Here is a 16,732-nt window from a genome sequence, read left to right as displayed (position 1 = left end):
AGGCCACATTTAGAGTATTGTGTTCAGTTCTGGGTACCGTGTTATAGAAAAGATGTTGTCAAGCTGGAAAGGGTACAGAGAAAATTTACGAGGCTGTTGCCAGGACTAGAGAATCTGAGCCATAGGCAGAGGTTGAGTAGGTTGGGACTCTATTCCTTGGAGCGCAGGAGGATGAGGGGTGATCTTCTCGAGATGTATAAGATCATGAGGGGAATAGATTGGGTAGATGCACAGTCTCTTTCCCAGAGTAGGTGAGTCGTGGACCAGAGGACATACATTTAAGGTGAAGGGGAAAAGATTTAATAGGAATCTGAGGGATAAAATTTTCACACAAAAGTTGGTGGATGTATGGAACAAGCTTCCAGAGGGGGTAGTTGAGGCAGGGGCTATCCCAACAATTAAGAAGCAGTTAGACAGGTACATGGATAGGACAGGTTTGGAGTGATATAGACCAAATGCTGGCAGGTGGGACTAGTGCAGCTGGGACATGTTGGTCGGTGTAGGCAAGTTGAGCTGAAGGGCCTGTTTCCACACTGTATCACTATATGACTCTATGACTCTATGACTCCATGAGAGAGAAATACAAATACTGTTTCAGGTCAATGACTCTTCATTCAAACTGTTTTTCTGCTTTTCATTGTAGACTTTCAATATCGGCATGTATACATTCGACAAAAATCCACACAAAACTAATATGATTTAATTATATATGAAGACAGAAAATTCACTTATAAATGCTTAAAGAATTCACATACTACCTTCATAATTACTCATTCATATGCAATATTTTTATTATGAAGAACATAAAATCTATTTCATCCCTGACACAATCTATTTTGCTTGTAGATGAAATGGTTGATGGGAGTTAATAAATCACAATTAAGCTGTCAAAAGCAACACTGAAGGATTTTAGGTGAGAGTACTTAAAAAAAGCCTAAAAATACACAAAACTGTATTGAAATTGAAGCAGTCATTTCTAAAGGTTCATTGTAAAACCTGACGTGAATAGCAGTGCAAATTTTAGATGATTTGAGTTTCGGATTAATTATTTTGAAAGATAATCTTGTAATTGTCATAGTTGATGCAAAACAATACCTGAAACTGAAAACACAATCTTTAAAATATAATTTTAGCAACTATCAGAATTTTGCAATTTTTACTACTCATCTGCTAAAGTCCTCAAATTGATGGAACGTGAGATATATATTTATCAAATTATTATCAGAGCAAGGAATTTGACATGATCGTTTTTACAAAAGATGAGAATGAAGCCGTAGATATTTATCATTATTTTACATTGGTCACTTTGAGTTGTCTCTGTTCACCATGTTTAAGGATAAGAATATGGCTTCGCATCAGGCAACAGGCAGCAGATTGAATATAAGTATCAGAAGCCATGATACGACCATGACTGGAATATGTGAGAGAGGAGGGGTGCGTAAGAAATTGGAGTGGGCATTGGGCATATAACAATAGGAGAAACAGGACCTGTAAGATTGCTCTGCTGGGATCCAACATGAAACCAATGGGCCATACATAATAAGTAAATAATGTATTTGATAGTATTCAGATTCCATAGGCAATGGCTCAGAATTTCAGATTAAAAAATATGAAGTTATTAGGTTGTTTAGAAGGATGAGAGATCTTATCGAAACGTATAAGATTATTAAGGGGTTGGACACGTTAGAGGCAGGAAACATGTTCCCAATGTTGGGGGAGTCCAGAACAAGGGGCCACAGTTTAAGAATAAGGGGTAGGCCATTTAGAACTGAGATGAGGGAAAACTTTTTCAGTCAGAGAGTTGTGAATCTGTGGAATTCTCTGCCTCAGAAGGCAGTGGAGGCCAATTCTCTGAATGCATTCAAGAGAGAGCTGGTTAGAGCTCTTAAGGATAGCGGAGTCAGGGGGTATGGGGAGAAGGCAGGAACAGGGTACTGATTGAGAATGATCAGCTATGATCACATTGAATGGCGGTGCTGGCTCGAAGGGCCGAATTGCCTCCTCCTGCACCTATTGTCTATTGTCTATTGTCTATTGTCTACACACAAGAGGATGTAACTAGTAGAGTGGATAAGGGAGAACCAGTCGATGTGTTGTATCTGGACTTTCAGAAGGCCTTCGACAAGGTCCCACATAGGAGACTTTGGCGGCAAGAACAGGAAAGCAGAGTATTACCTGAATGGTGACCGATTAGGAGAAGGGGAGATGCAACGTGACCTGGGTGTCATGGTGCACCAGTCATTGAAAGCAAGCGTACAGGTGCAGCAGGCAGTGAAGAAAGTGAATGGTATGTTGGCATTCATAGCAAGAGGATTTGAGTTTAGGAGCAGGGAGGTTCTACTGCAGTTGTACAGGGCATTGGTGAGACCGCACCTGGAGTATTGTGCGCAGTTTTGGTCTCCTAATCTGAGGAAAGACGTTCTTGCCTTAGAGGGAGTACAGAGAAGGTTCACCAGATTGATCCCTGGGATGGCGGGACTTTCATATGAAGAAAGATTGGATAGACTAGGCTTGTACTCGCTGGAATTTAGAAGACTGAGGGGGATCTTATAGAAACATATAAAATTCTTAAGGGGTTGGAGAGGCTAGATGCGGGAAGATTGTTCCCGATGTTGGGGGAGTCCAGAACCAGGGGTCACAGCTTAAGGATAAGGGGGAAGTCTTTTAGGACCGAGATGAGAAAACATTTCTTCACACAGAGAGTGGTGAGTCTGTGGAATTCTCTGCCACAGAAGGTAGTTGAGGCCATATTCACAAAATGCTGGAGTAACTCAGCAGGTCAGGCAGCATCTCGGGAGAGAAGGAATTGGTGATGTTTCGGGTCGAGACCCTTCTTCAGACTGAAGGTAGTTGAGGCCAGTTCATTGGCTATATTTAAGAGGGAGTTAGATGTGGCCCTTGTGGCTAAAGGGATCAGGGGGTATGGAGAGAAGGCAGGTACAGGTTACTGAGCTGGATGATCAGCCATGATCATATTGAATGGCGGTGCAGGCTCGAAGGGCCGAATGGCCTACTCCTGCACCTATTTTCTATGTTTCTATGTTTCTACACACGTGATCATACTTCACACAATGCTATTAGCGAGTCAATATGTATTAGTATTGAATGCCGTGAGGTTTTATGATATTTAATTCAAGAAGCTGGTCTGTAATCCTTTGCATTACATGGCTTTTTGTGTCTGCTCCACCATTCATCAAGTCATGAACTGTTTCAGTGTCATTTTCCTGCACGTACAGTATCTCTTGGTTCCTTTAATGTGCAGTTGCCAAACAGCGAAGAGAATGTAACTTTCCTCGAGCATATAATTAGAAGGAAATACTCATTTAAGAGGCTGTTCTGTAATCCTCTGCATTACTCTAATCTCTGCAGACTTTATTCCTTGCAGCACCGGAGGCATAGGGGTGATCCTACAGAGGTGTATAAGATCATGAGGGAAATCGATAGAGTGGATGTGCAGAATCTTTTACCCAGAGTAGGGTAATCAAGATCCTAAGGATATAGGTTTAAGGTGAGAGGGAAAAAAGGTAAGAGGAACCTGAGGGGCAACTTTTTTACACAGAGGGTGGTGGGTTTATGGAACGAGCTGCCAGAGGAAGTAGCTGAGGCAACATTTAAAATACATTTGGACAGGTACATGGGTAGGAAAGGTTTAGGGGGATATTGCCTAAACATGGGCAGGTGGGACTAGTGTCGATGGTGCATCTTGATCGGCATGGGCAAGTTGGGCCAAAGGGTCTGTTTCCATGTGGAAACACTGTACAACTCTAATTGCTGCTGGGAGGTCCTGATTCCAAAGGGACAGGAATGCTGAAATTCCAGGTATTTGCAGTATTTTGTAATGTTATGTAAGGTTTTATTTATTTGGAAATTAAAAATATCGATTTAAGGACCACGTGAGAGTAAACTAGCTAAAACAATAGAAGAAATTAAACTTATCAGCAAATATTCTGGCCTGGCTTTTGTATTCTGGGAGAAAGGGGAGGTCAAAGGATATCAACTACTACACTGTTTTCAGGCACTGGAAAAAAACATGTTCAAAGACATCTAATATGAGAACATTTTTTCAATACAAGGAGGATTCTATGTGTGTAGACAGAGAACCAAAAAAAAGGTAAACAGGGCAAAGAACAAAGACTGCAGCTGTATTGCACCAATATAACAACATTAATACACTGGTTTCTGGTTACAAACTGCAATTAATGGGAAAAGACATCAACTCTAAGTGCTCATCAAACAGGGACAGGAATATAATATAATTGAACTATCCACAGTTTAAGGTTTCACACTCATCAACACGTTGGATTAGCCAACGAAATCTAATTTAGCTGCCGGCTGCATTTTAGTAATTTCATAAAGGAGAGCCTCTGCATGCAACCGGGAGATTTTTCCATTGAATAGGGATAGGACTGAGTTCGACAATATGAAACAAATTTGATTATGTCTGTAGCAATATCATCAGACATCTCAAATTACATAGGCCTGTCCCTTCATCTACTCATCAAAAACTTATTGGTTTAAGTCCAAACTTCTTACAACGCTATGAAACTCACTGAAATCTAAATCTAACAGTTCACACCACCACGCAGTTTTGTGTCATCCGCAAATTTGCTAATGTTACTTTTAATCCCTTCATCTAAGTCATTAATGTATATTGTAAATAGCTGCGGTCCCAGCACCGAGCCTTGCGATACCCCACTAGTCACTGCCTGACATTCTGATGTCAGGGGAGTGGGCGGTACATAGATAAGAAAGTGTAAACATAAGGAAGTGTATGGTGTGAAAACAGGACAAAGGGAATGTGGATCAAGGAAGATGTAGAATCGATCATTGTTAGTTGGGAGAAGGTAACAACAAAGCAAACAGACCAAAATGCTCGGGTCAAGGAGTTGTTTTCGGCATATTAGTTGGGATGTGCACATGTACAATGGAAAAGGAATTTTGTCATAAACTAGCCTGGCCTTTCTCTACCCATCTGCCAATCAACCCCCTCCACCCCCCCCCCCCTCACCTGTATCTACGTATCACTTGCCAGGCTTTGTCCCACCCCCACCTCTCTTCCAGCTTGCTCCACCCAACTTCAATTAGTCTGAATAAGAGTCCCAACCTGAAACGTCACCTATCCATATTCGCCAGAGATGCTGCCTGACCCACTGAGTTACTCCAGCATTTTGTCTTTTTTCATACACTAGCAACTGCAATTCCTTGTGTCTACAATGTCACGGGCTCACAGCTTGGCCAGAGTGCATTATCAAGCTTCATTGCGCATCTGCTTCAGGAATTTAAAAAAAAAGATTTATTTTTGTCTCCTTTTTTAATAAGAAACTTGACAAATTGGAAAAAAAAATACATGCATCGATAAAAAACCACAACTCCACTTACAGGTAGACAGAGTGGCAGGTTTTTTTTCTGTAATGTTATGAAAAGTGAATTCAGGAAATGCATATTTATATTCTGTGAGTTTCCTTCCGATCCTGTCCCAGCAGAGTAGCAAGTCTTCTTGGTCATTTGGGATTTCTTCCTACTTGAATTCAAAATCATCTAATACAGTACCTTGCATGAAATTTATAATAGTGCACTGCCTTCTTGTCTACCCAAGACTGGCTGCACATTTTCTGCTGAACAGGATATCCTTCATTCAATATTCACCATTTAAGCCCCTGCAAACATGCCATACAAGTGAAGTGGCATTGCAGACAGTTTTAGAGGCATGCCCCAGCATACAGCATCCAGAAAGGAGGTGATAATTACCAGCTCCAGCCCTCTTCACTAACACCATATTTCCCCCAAAACAGACTTCCACCCTAGTCAGAAATTAAGTTAAGCCAAATATTTCTAACTGGGAAGACTGTATCCCACATAAAAGGTTCCCGTAGGAGCAGTCAATGGTCTAATGAAAGATAGAATTCCTAGGTCCTCATGAATGATTTGCAAAAAATGTATTCAGGAATATTTTTTATGAGTGTATCTTGTTTTTTTTTTTCATATACTCTTCCCATTGCTCTGCCATTTATTCACAAAATGCTGGAGTAACTCAGCAGGTCAGGCAGCATCTCGGGAGAGAAGGAATGGGTGACGTTTCGGGTCAAGACCCTTCTTCAGACCCAGTCGTTAAGAAGGAATGGGTGACGTTTCGGGTCAAGACCCTTCTTCAGACCCAGTCTGAAGAAGGGTCTCGACCTGAAACGTCACCCATTCCTTCTCTCCCGAGATGCTGCCTGACCTGCTGAGTTACTCCAGCATTTTGTGAATAAATCGATTTGTACCAGCATCTGCAGTTATTTTCTTATCCCATTGCTCTGCCAAGCTTACAATGCAGTCAATAACATAAAAAGAGGCGAACGTTCATGAATGCTTTATATTCTGAGATCATGAAATGCTCAATTTACAAATTATGTGAGTGAGGACCATGGGAGGCTTCACTTCAAAATTCACTGCCGCGAGGAGGAATTCTTAAGAAAGTCAAAGCAATAAATCTTGCTTCAAGTAAAACTAAACTCGAGGATAACCTTACCTTCAATGAATATTTAAAATGATTCATTTGACTGCACTTTTTTTGCAATACAAAAGTCAGGAGCTTGTGGGATCTTGGATAGAAAAGATTAAATAGTAAAGCTTTAAATTTCTCTCAAGATGCCTGGAATCAAATATACATTTAAAGCAAATCACAGCCTTCAAGAATGTAATTTAATCCTCTGATCTCATGACCATGGATGGTTTCTCACTGAAGCCTGTTTCTGAATGTGGTTTCTAGTAAAATAACTGGGATTGTATTGGATAAACAAGACGGTGCTACATTTCAGAGTTGAAGCTTTAAGTCATATCGCAAGCAATAAGAGGAACGTTTTGCTTCCTACAGCTGCATAACTCATTATTATATTTCCAACTCTTAAACGCATTCTAACGAAAGGGCATCAACCTGACCATACACCGCAGGTTCTATTTCCACAGATGTAGCTTTGCCTCCTGAGTATTCTTTTGTTAAGCAATTTACTTTTTCTGTCCTAACTCCATGAAGGCCAATATAGTGGCATTTTAACATCTTTAATTTATATTAAACAGTTCATCAAAATCATAGCGTTTGATAAATTGTCTTTTTAATTAATTCCATACAAGATTTTAAATAAATAATTTTTATACCTTACTCATTCACACCTATTTTTGTGCTAAGTAGTAGTCTTTTTGTCCTGTCGGATTATAACTGGCTGAAAATTGTTCTCAGTCCACAAAAGATGATGCCAATTTACGTTTCACCTGCCTCGGACAAAAAGGACCAGACTGAACTGCCATAATGTAGACAATCAGAGGAAACTGCTTAGAACGTAAGAACATTTGAGAAAAGAGAATTAGTTGTGGACCATTAATTTTCAATATGGTTCAATGTGTCTAAAACAATGAATTCCTGGAATGTTGAGCTGCTGGTCCTGTTCCCCTCACCACCAAATCTCTGTAATGGCCACAACATCTTTTTACAATCTTTTATGTTCCCTAGACACACTCATAAACGTATAACCAATCTACCTGTACACTCTGCAGAAATAAGCCTGCGTAACCTTTATTTCGCTCCCATTGTGTTATATTTGCATCCTGCTCTGTGTGTGTGCGTTTTTTTAACTTAATTTCTGTGGCTCAACTTTCTGGAATCCAGCAGTAATCAGTTTTACTTTCTCATCCCATCCCATGGACTGCCATAGAATTCACACAGTCCAATTAATCTCTGCAGAATTGACGTCTTTACACTACTGAGGATTTTGCAATGACTCTACGTTAAATGTTGATGGAAATTGTTTTTGATATTTCTATCCATTTCACTTAAATAATTGATATGCTTCCCATATTGTAAAATAATTGTTTTTTTCTTACCATGCAGATGATTGTTCCATTTGATCATTCCTGCTCACACTTCTCCAATTTTGTTTGGATTGGAGGACATAAGACAGCACAGAGCGTAGTGGTAGAGCTACTACCTTATAGCACCGGAGATCTAGGTTCGATCCTGACTCTGGGTGCTGCCTGTACAGAGTTTGTACATTCTTCCTGTGACCGGCATGAGTTTTCTCCGAGATCTTAGGTTTCGTCCCACACTCCAAAGACATACAGGTTTGTAGGTTAGTTGGCTTGGTGTGAATGTAAAATTGTCCTTAGTGTGTGTGGGGTAGTGTTAAAGTGCGGGGATCGCTGGTCGGTGCGGACTCTGTGGGCCGAAGGGCCTGTTTCTGCGCTGTATTTCTAAACTAAAAATTGGTCGTGCGGAGAGACGGAATAGGCTAGGATTGATTACCTTGGAGTGAAGAAGACAGACAGGTGACCCCATAGAGGTGTGTAAGAAGATAGATAGACAATCACTTTTTTTTCCTTATGGTGGAGGTACCAAAAACAAGAGGACATAGTTTTAAAGTTAGAGGAAGGAGATTTAAAGGAGGTCTGAAGGATATGTTTTGTATGCAGAGAGCAGTCTATATCTGTAACTCACTGCCAGAGGATGCATCTGGTGGAATCAGATCCAAACATTATGTTTAACAGACATTTAGACAGATATTTAAATAGGCAAGGATTAGAGTCTTTTACCCAGAGGAGGAGAATCAAGAACAAGAAGACATAGGTTTAAGGTGAGGGAGGGAAAGGTTTCATTGGAAGCTGAGGGGCAACTTGTTTTAAACAAAGGGTGGTGGGTATATAGAATGAGCTGCCAGAGGAGGTAGTTGAGGCAGGTACTATCACAGCTTTTAAAATAAATTTGGACAGGTACATGGATAGGATAGGTTTAGAAGGATATGGGCCAAACACAGGCAGGTGGGACTAGTATAAAATGGGGCATGTTAGTCAGCATGGGCAAGTTGGGCTGAAGGGCATGTTTCAGTGCTATATGACTCTATGACTCTAAGGCAATAGAGGGATATGTACTTAGTGTGGGCAAATGGGATTACTGATGATGGGCAGAAAGTTCAGCATGGACATGGTGGGCCAAGGAGCCACTTCTGTGCTGTATGACCCCAGGACTCTATCACTCTATCTTGTACATTTTATAAAACTCCTCTGGAAAGAGGAGAGCTGGATAGAGCTCTTAAGGATAGCGGAGTCAGGGGGTATGGGGAGAAGGCAGGAACGGGGTACTGATTGAGAATGATCTGCCATGATCACATTGAATGGCGGTGCTGGCTCGAAGGGCCGAATGGCCTCCTCCTGCACCTATTGTCTATTGTCTATTGAATGTTAACGTTGAGACTTGAATTTTTAGTAAAACAGCCTTCGTTGTTTCTGCACATTATCATCTTTAGAATGTCAGTGTCTGATTTCTGTTAGTCAAGGTAGGTATTTCCAATTATCATAGAGGGTTCTGATTGAATCTGTCATTTGGTTTCGCTGTCTGTGAAATTTCAAATTTTCTTTGTGAAAAATAATCGGTTTTCATGGTTGCTGGAAACCTTTTTGGCTCCCAACAACCCAATCCAATATCTTGTTTATTGCGCTAAATAGAAGCACTGAGACACAAGCATGATCACCAAGTTGAGAGTTCACAGAAACTCCCAAAATGCAGATATCAGCCAATAAACCTTCATTATCACAGGTGTAAACAGAAGATAAAACATAATTAATTTTCCAGACAATTGACATTTAAATCAGCTCTGAGTGTGTGTAGACAAGAAATTTAATTACAAGCAATCGATTTAAAGAAGACTGTCAATACATTCTATGTAACCTATTAGAATTAATTTCTCAGTTTCCAGCATTGTGAAAGACGAGCCTATTAGTGGGCTCAGCGTTGAGAAAAGGCTTTACACCGAGTCAGCCACACAGTACCTTCTGATCTGAGATGGGAGAAAGGAATTTTATTGTTGCAGTTACTGGCATAGATGTACACGGGGACCTTAGGGTGAAGAAAGCTAATGGTATGCTCGCCTTCATCAGTCGGGGCATTGAGTATAAGAGTCAGGAAGTCATGTTGCAACTTTATGAAGGTTTGGATAGGCCATATTTGCAGAGTTGTGTGCAGTTCTGGTTGCCCCTTTACAGAAAGGATGTGAGGCTTAGTGAGGTGCAGAGAGGTTTACTAGAATGCTGCCTTGATTAGACAGTATTAGCTATAAGGAGAGGTTGGACAATCACAAACTTCGGAGATTGAGGGGAGAGCTGGTAGAAGTATATATAATAATGAGAGGCTCAGACAAGGTAAATGGTCAGAATTATTTTTTTCCAGAATGTAAATGTGAAAGACTGGAGGGTGCAGCTTTACATTCAGAGAGGGAAAGTTTCAAGGAAATGAGTGGGGCAAGGTTTTTTACATGGAGAGTGGAAGAAGAGCTGGCCACCTACCAATGCTATCATAGACAGATGTATTTAGTTTAGTGTACAGATACAGCATGGAAACAGGACCTTCGGCCTACTGAGTCCACGCCCATACACTAGTTCTATGTTATCCCAGTTTTACAACCTACACACTAGGCGCAATTTACAGAAGCCAATCAATTTACAAAACCTGCAGGTCTTTGGAATGTGGGAGGAAACTGGAGCACCTGGAGAAAACCCACCCAGTCATAGGGAGAATGTACAAACTCCATACAGACAGCAACCATAGTCAGGATTGAACGTGGCACTGTAAGACAGTAACTCCACCACTATGCCACTGTGCCACCCTATTTGCCATGGATAGATTGGTGAGGATAGGACCTGGTAGGTTTATCTCCTGCATTAAATCACTCTTCAACAGGCATAATTCCAAACTGGCTGCTGCCTTCTCTTGGTGATGAATTTTGAAGTCTCCATCAGTACCTTTGCTATTCTCAGTGTTGCTCAACATGAAAGAGCATTGAAGGAGCAAATCAACTGAAGGAGGATGGAAGGTGGTAAACTGTAGTGACTTTCATCGCCCACGTGTAACCCGATGCCAAAAGATTTGTTTGGAGTCAAAATTGAGGACTTCAAGCCCACATTTCCCACTTGCATACGACAGTGTTGCCCCCTCTAGTGGGTGTACCCTGCTGGTGCAAAACGATGCATTGGGTTTATGATTGAGAAATCCAGCATTTTGTCTACTCTGCATATTCCTGCATTAGGTAGGAGGCAGACTACAAATGTGCATAATTCCATCGGGTGCCCCTTTGGAATCAAACACCATCGATAATGTCCATGAAACAAGTGTCCTGCCACCGTGACATCAGTCTGAAGAAGGGTCTCTACCCGAAACGTCGCCCATTCCTTCTCTCCTGAGATGCTGCCTGACCTGCTGAGTTACTCCAGCATTTTACTCCAGCAGTCAATGGGAGAACATACAAACTCCGTACAGACAGCACCCGTGGTCAAGATCGAACCCGGGTCTCTGACGCTGTCAGGTAGCAACTCTACCTCTGCGCCAACATGCCATCATCTGCAAGAGATTATGTTGAGGCTTTGATGTTGTCCCGTTTGGAGCATGGATTGTACCATCTATGGTTCCATTTCCTGTTGTGGCTGACTAGGCCTATCCTCGACAGGCAGACCCTCCCACAGCCTCCACAGGTGAAGTTTACTCTGGCCATTGGAGTGGGGAGTGTGTTACTGTTACCGTTGACCATTCTGTGGCGTTGGTACATGGTCTCCATGGTCGTGAACCATATGCTGTCGCGGTGCCTCACATTCAACCTGAGGTCCTTCCCCCACCTCACCCAGTCCTCAGCAGCCAGTTCCAAGTGCAATACAAATACAAATGTAAATGGGTCCTAAGACGTATTACAAAGCTCCTGGCATACTCGTGGGGTCATCTATTTTCTTGTATAATGCTAGTCAGTGATATATTGAAAGTCAACAGTCAAGGACTTCTGATTTATTTAATGTTTTCAAGAAAGGGAGAAGGGCCTTTAAGGAATAATTGGATCTATAAGTCATTCATACACACCACTCGCTGATTATTTCCTCTTTTGAGTTTTGTGGACAAGTTTCAGTGCCTGGGGGGGGGGGGGGGGAAATAATGATGAATCCTGTTTCTTTTAAAAGAGCTTTATATAATGTTTCAAGTAGTTTGTAGTGGGGAGATTGTTTAGTCATTAGGATTGGTGGTGGGGCACAAGAAGGGAGAGCGAGAGACAAGCAAAATCATTGATTATTTTCCCCCGCCCCCCTCTCAAGACTGGTGATGCTAAAGCTTTCATTTGTTCCTCTCATTAATCATTAGCCTGACTAAATCAATCTCTCGATTTTGAGGAAAGGTAATTGAAGTCAGGCAGTCTTTGCAATAGGCATGTGAGGAGAGGGATGCAGTGCTAAGTAGACCACTGTAACAGCACAAGCAGCTGCACAGCCGACAAGCGAGAGCAACATTTTAGTATGATCCAATTGCGTATTTTAAATGTGATAAATGGCCAAGCCATTTTTCATTTGTCAGAGGGCTAGATTAGGTCCTCTGTGAGCTGTAATGAATTCCATTGTTTAACCACAATAAATACATGCCAGATCAATTTTTAATAGAACTTCACACTTTCATTTAGTTTCTTCAGACAATTTTAATGTTTTGTTTAGATATCTCCCTGGTGGAATTAGTTTTTTTAATCTACCACTTCATTGGCGGTGCAGATAGAGGCCTTTCATTTTAACATCGTAACATCGTCGAGGGACACCAAACCTTGTTTTTTTCATGTAAAAAGTTACAGCCTCTGACCAAAATCAATACTGTCAGTTTCTATTTATATGCTAGGGTAATTAATATATGGGCTAACGAATGTACGATTAAGTAGTAGGCGATTTAACCTCATATCTTTTCTTATTAGAGAAGATCATGGCTGATTTGATTGCAGCCTTAACTCTGCATTCTCACCTTTCATTTAATCCTCTTGCCTTTTAAGAATGGCACTGGGGAGTGTTGTAGAGCCAAGTGACTTAGGAAAGCAGGTACATATTTCCTAGAAAGTGGCGTCACAGGTAGATAGAGTGATCAAGAAGCCTTTCAGCACATTGGACTTCATCAGTCAGGGTAATGAGTATAGAAGTTGAATGTTATGTTACACTTGTACAAGACGTTGGTCAAGCCCCATTTGGAATATTGTGTTCAGTTTTGGGCACCCTGCTATAGGAAGGATGTTGTTAAGCTGGAAAGAGTGCAGAGAATAGACGCAAAGTGCTGGAGAAACGCAGCAAGACAGGCAGCATCTCTGGAGAGAAGGAATGTGTGACATTTCGGGCTGAGACTCTTCTTCCGAAACGTCACCCATTTCTCGCCAAAGATGCTGCCTGTCCCGCTGAGTTACTCCAGCACTTTGTGTCTATCTTCGGTTTAAACAAGCATCTGCAGTTTTATCCTACACAAGGGTGAAGAGAAGGTTTATGTTACCAGGACTTGAGGGCTTAAGCTATAGGGAGAGCTAAAGGTTAGGCAGGCTAGGACTTTGCTCCTTGGAATGCAAGAGAATGAGGGGTGATCTTATAGAAGATCTTATATAAGATCATGAATAGATAAGGTGAATACACAGAGACCTTTACCCAGAGTGGTGGAATCAAGAACCAGAAGACATAGGTCTAAGGTGAGAGAGGAAAGATTTGAACCAATTTGAAAAAAACTAGAAAGAAAACACCATTGAACCATTGATTGAACTATTGAGAAGGGAAAGATTTAACAGGAACTGAAGGACAACTTTTTCACACATAAGGTGGTGGGTATCTGGAACGCGCTGACGGAGGCAGTAGCTGAGGCAGGTACAATATCAACGTTTAAAAGATATTTGCATGGATACATGGATAGGTACATGGATATGAAAGTTTTAGAGGGATATGGGACTAGGGTAACTGGGCCATCTTGGTCGGCCTGGAAAGATTGGGCCGAAGGATCTGTTTCCGTGCTGTATGACTGTGACTATATGAAGTGTTTCTAACCTGAACGTTTTCTACCTCTCCACAAAAACTGCTTGACCGGCAGAGTTATTTTCTGATTTTTTTATGTGATATCTTCTGCCCAAGAAGGTAACAGCGGCAAGGCAAAAGGGACAGCACTATTTAATCCATTGGGTCATTACATAAATCATTAATCCTTTTAAGTCTTCTGCAATTCACATACCAATATTTTTCCCCACATTATATTCTGATTAAATTATTGGTGGTCCTCATCATTACTTTTTAACCAATCCATCAGTGCAGAAGTCGTTTCAATTTGGTCAGACAAAAAAAGCTCGTATTTTGTTATTTGAAAATGTTCAATCCCTTTGGTGTTGGAATAAATATGCAATTGAGATTTTGGGCATTTTAAAATATTTCTCTGTAGTTTCTGTCTTCAGAGTATTACCATCAAAGAGTGTCATAGTGCAATATTAACAAGGCAACCCACCTTCAGGAATTCTAAAGCAATGTGATTTGACAAAATGAGATTCATCCCATATGATGTTACAGCCTGTTTAACTATTTAAGGCTCCATTGAATTACTGGGGGGAGGTGAGATGTCAACAATTTGTTCCTGAAACCAACTTCTTTCTTACAATGAAAATGATTGGACAAAGGCCAGAGACAAAAAGCCAAAATGTGTGAGATAGGTGTATGTAGTCTGAAGAAGGGTCTCGACCCGAAACGTCACCCATTCCTTCTCTCCAGAGATATTGCCTGTCCTGCTGAGTTACTCCAGCATTTGGTGTCTATCTTAGGTGTGAGATAGGGATGGAAAAGGCGGGAATTGTGAAGCCAGAGGAAGGAACTTAGGTGGAGGGGGGGAGGTGGAGAAATGGGTGGGGCATGGGAAATATGGTGGGTGAGGGGGAAATAAAGAGAAAAAGGAGATTTAAAAAACGATTGTTTGTAGATTACTTACCTAAAATTGGAGAATTAAATGCTCATATCATGAGATTGTAAGCTAGCCAAGCAGAATATGAGATACTGTTCCTCTAGTGTGGCCTCATTCTGGAAATGGAGGAGGCCCAGGACAGTGAGGAAATGGGTAGGGGAGTTAAAATTATTAGCATCCGGGAGATCCAGCAGGCCTTGGCTGGCAGAACGCTTGTGTTCAGTAAAACGGTCACCGAGTCTACAGTTGGTCTTGCCGAGGAACAGGAGGCCATATTGGGAACACCGGACGCAACAGATGATGTTGCAGGAAGAGCATGTTAACCTCCGTCTCAGCTGGAACAATGCTGGGGTCCCTGGATGGATGTGAAGGATGAAATATTGGGACAGGTGTTACATCTCCTATGTTTGCTGGGTAAAGTATCTGCAGAGGGAGTGGTTTGGGTGGGAAGGGATGAGGGAACCAAAGGATTTGCAGAAAGAACGGTCTTTGCAGGAGGTGGAAAGGAATGGGGTTGGGAAGATGTAACTAGTGGTGGGATCACAGTGAAGGTGATGGAAATGGTAGAGGATGATGTGTTTGATACAAAGGCTGATGGGGTGAATGGTGTGGACCAGGGGTACACTACCCTCTTCTATCTATGGGGAGGGGGAGCGAGAGCAGAACTATGGGACACAGAGGAGACATGGGTGACGGATCCATCTAAGACAGCGGGGGGAATCTACAATTCCTAAAGAAATAGGACATCAGGAATGTCCTGGAATGGAAAGCCTCATCCTAGGAGCAGATTCAGTGGAGATGGAGAAATTGAGAGTGGGGAGATAGTGTCTTTACAAGGAGTAGGGAGTGAGGAGATGTAGTCCAGACAACTGTGGGAGTAGGTAGGTTTGTAATAGATGTCAGTTGATAGTTGTGATGGAGACAGAGAGTTCAAGAAAGGGGAGAGAGGTGTCAGAGATCGTCCAAGTGAATTTGAAGGCAGGATGGAAGTTAGTGAGCTTGCACCCATTTCTCTCCTTCCCCTTCCTCTTCCGCCTATATTCCTTCCTCTTGCTTTACAATTCGCACCTTTACAAACCACATCTCACACCTTTTGTTGTTTCATCTCTGGCCTTTATCCAACCATCTGCCTATACATACCACACCTCACCTGTATCCACCTATCGCTCTCCAGGCTTTGTCTGCTTCTCCTCTCTTCCAGCTTTCTTCCAACTCCCCACCCCACCCACAAACAGTCTGAAGAGTCCCGACCAAAACATCACCTATCCATGTTCTTCAGAGATGCTGCCTGACCCACTGAGTTACTCCAACACTTTGTGTCTCTTTTTGTAAACCAGCATCTGCAGTATTGTGTTTCTCCTGTGTGTTTAATTCTGGTTAGTAAGGAAAAATTGTCAGTCCTATTAACTCTTGGCTATCGACTTTCAACATGTAACAGGATTCTTTATGAGGGAATGTATATTTATTTTAGTCGTGAGTGGTAAAATTACAGTCTCAGTTGTGAAGAAAAACTTTTTTTTTAATGTACAAGCTCTATCAGGTCCCACTTACAATATGTATAGGAAGGAACTGCAGATGCTGGTTTACACCATAGACACAAAATGCTGGAGTAACTCAGCGGGTCATGCAGCATCGCTGGAGAAATGGAATAGGTGGCGTTTTGGGTCGAGACCCTTCTTCAGACTGAGCAGTTGAGAAGAATGGTCTCGACCCAAAATGTCACCTATTCCTTTTCTCCAGAGATGCCGCCTGACCCACTGTGTTACTTCAGTAGTTTGTGTCTAACCCAACGACAATATGTTTGTATGTCTGAGAATGCTGTGGAATTGTCTGAGAGGCATCAAAAGTGCTGTTGTCGTTGTGGCAACAGTGGTATTCGTAGTAGTAGGAGTAATCAGTGCAGCTGAAGCTTCTGATCTGACAGGTTTCAACACAGCTTACTGTAGTCTCGCACAAAGTCATTCACCACGTCTCACTTATTAAGTTATCACCACAGCAATT

The sequence above is a fragment of the Rhinoraja longicauda genome, chromosome 13, assembly GCF_053455715.1.
Source record: "Rhinoraja longicauda isolate Sanriku21f chromosome 13, sRhiLon1.1, whole genome shotgun sequence".
Taxonomy (NCBI): domain Eukaryota; kingdom Metazoa; phylum Chordata; class Chondrichthyes; order Rajiformes; family Arhynchobatidae; genus Rhinoraja; species Rhinoraja longicauda.
This window is presented reverse-complemented; position numbering follows the sequence as displayed.